The 2,624-nt window shown below is 43.0% G+C and overlaps 1 long non-coding RNA gene across 2 annotated transcripts in view; it reads right to left on the bottom strand.

The window, feature by feature from the left end:
- Window positions 1-285: 285 nt before the first annotated feature.
- LOC103460664 (uncharacterized) overlaps window positions 286-2,624 on the bottom strand; it is a 19,280-nt gene continuing 16,941 nt past the window's right edge. For both annotated transcript variants that reach the window (XR_532964.2, XR_001776306.1), the window contains exons 3-5: window positions 1,753-1,937; window positions 1,435-1,685; window positions 286-1,353 (exon numbers count right to left, since the gene is read on the bottom strand). This is a non-coding gene — a long non-coding RNA (uncharacterized LOC103460664). The remainder of the gene's footprint in view (window positions 1,354-1,434; window positions 1,686-1,752; window positions 1,938-2,624) is intronic.

Raw genomic sequence — 2,624 nt, 5'->3', positions numbered from 1 at the left:
TCTTTGACTTTAACCCCTCCACATAGAGTAAGGGTTGCCAGCACTTTTCAGCTTTAAAGAACATCGATCACAGAATGAAAATATGATTGAGGGGGTCTGTTATTTCTGCTTACAATAAACTAAGGGCCACTAAGATTAGGTATGTTAATTATAAGCAAAGATAAAACAAAAATCTWCTCTAGGTTAAGACGGGATAGGGGAACAAGAGGCCAACTACTGATAAATGCTATGCTAATGTACGGTGAGCCAAGTTAAGACTGGGTAAAATAAGAAACAAGGCCAAGATACAGGAAGACAGCAAAATTTATGGTCGATTAAAAAATGCAACATAGAAAGTTCAGGTGAGGTAAGATAACGCAAACCAAAATAACCCAAGTCAGGGTGGATACAATAATACATTTAATTCCTTATGCACTTTGTTAAAAATCTCAAAGAGCTACACATGTAATCGCAGAGGATAACAGTCAAAGCCCAATGTTAAAACTATTAAAAGTGAGTAAAATCAATGACAAAATCACACAAACAGAATAAGCTTGTTTGAAAAGTATAGCTTGGTCAGAGGAGCTGTACTAAGCTACGATTTGAAGAGCAACTCTATGGTAACAGAAATCAAGAAACCAAAGATGAGAATAACTAAGATAAAAAACTAAAATAAACCTGGCTAGCTTAAAATAAGACRAGMATCAAGTTTTGTTGAGCTTATGGTGGACCAACATGCAGGAACAAATGGGAAGCTAGTACAAAGACAATCATGACGGGCGTCACAGAAGGAAAAACTGATGATTGGCTAACGGGCTGCAGGTGTGAGGGAAGAGAGAGGGGCGAGGGACAGTACACTGGTAAGGCAACCAACAGCAACAATGAACTAAACACAAAGAACTAGAAAGGCACTGAACTAAACAGAAACAAGGCYGAGAACAAATCAGATCAGAAAACCCAGAACGACCAAAGATCCTGACACCGAGACACTGAAAGACCAAAGATAGCAGCAAACTCTAAGCTAAGGTGAGCAAAAAAAATACACTGATATGAGATGTAGAAATAAATCAGGGCAAGTTGAGGAGAGAAACACCAACATAGGTAGGACATGAGTCMGAATACAATCATTAATTTAAGGTAAACTACAAAAGACAAGGCCCTATAAGATAAAACAAGTTAAGCTCAGGGAAGCTAGGGCAGGTACCAACAAGGTAGGATAAATCAAGCTAAAATTATCATGATGGGTTCTAACTTTCTAACCCACATGCAGAAACACCAGGCGGAGAACAAATCAGTTAAATGGTTTATTGAAAAGAACAACAAAACAATTAGARCTGTGGGTTCAAGGGGAGGCGGCAACAAGATTCTGGATCACTGGAGCAGAAGAAAAGTGAAGGTGAGGGTGAGTTTGAGGAATGTGGGAAATGAGAAATGTGAAAACAGGACTGGTCTTACTTGGGTTTGTGGAGAACTGAGCCAGGAGGAGGTTACTATGGTTACCAGGGTGGAGATCAAGGTGGAGGGCTTGCTGCTAGACCGATGGAAGGACAGTGGTGGAGAACGGAGAGGTAAGTTCTTGAGTTTCCAGATGAGAAGAGCGACGGAGACAGCCAACTTGAGAGATCCTGGAAGGTTTGGTAAACGGCGAGGGCGTCAATGGAACTCGGACATCTGTGGGTAACATCCACGACGTCACGAGGGTTCACCTGAGSAGGAGGCACACAAAGAATCACTAGGAAGTTCACAAGGAGAAAACTCTGAGGCCTGAAGTACCATTACTGGCTGACACTCTGGCAAAGAAGTGTTGGCCGCTCCTTCCTCTTATACTCCTCCAGATGATCAGATGACTTGCAAGTGTGCAGGTAAACCTGCAGCCACTGGTCACGCCCTCCAGAAATCAACCTCTCGGCACCCTCTGGTGGAGAAAGGGGGAAAACAGCAGCCAACCCCACACCACCCTGGATTGAACAAAAATAAGATAACCAGAGGTGAGTTATGGTCAGGCTGGCTAATTCAGGGAAAGTCAAAGATATGAAAAGTAAATCAGTTAAGATTCAGGGTAAGGCAGGCTAAGCCAAGCTAAAATAAGCTAAGCTTAAATAAGCTAAGCCAAGCCACACACAAAAAAAAAAAGTTAAAAGGGAGATGGAAACACATCAGCTGAGCCAGATCTGRCTGGTGGGTCTGTGAATTACCGGAAGCATGAGAAAAGTCAGACTCCAAAACTCCAGCAGGGAGGCGGGGGGGGCCGCTCTCTTCTCCATGCTAGCTTGAACCTCTATTTCCTGTTTAGTACATCCATGTTGCGCCAACATTTGACTTTGTGYCGGCTTTGGAACCGTCTTTCTGTGGCTCTGACGATTCAGGTCAGAGGTCAAAACCGATCTTCCGCTTCTAGCTGGAAGAACTGAAGCTGTGCGTTGACATAGATCTGTAACTAGATTTATTGCCMTAGATCAGAGGTGCCCAAAGTCGGTCCTACATGTTTTAGTTTTCTCCTCATCAGCATGTCAATGTTCTTCTTAGGCYTTTAATGAGATATCATTGCATCCGGGTGCGTTAAACCAGGGAGAGAACTAAAACATGCAGGATGCCGGGTCTCTTGGACCCATTTTGGTCATCCCTGCTCTAGATCTATAACTCTA

The sequence above is a fragment of the Poecilia reticulata genome, unplaced genomic scaffold (genome assembly GCF_000633615.1).
Source record: "Poecilia reticulata strain Guanapo unplaced genomic scaffold, Guppy_female_1.0+MT scaffold_273, whole genome shotgun sequence".
NCBI lineage: Eukaryota > Metazoa > Chordata > Actinopteri > Cyprinodontiformes > Poeciliidae > Poecilia > Poecilia reticulata.
The sequence above is the reverse complement of the archived record's forward strand: the minus strand, read 5'-3'. Positions and strand labels throughout refer to the sequence as shown.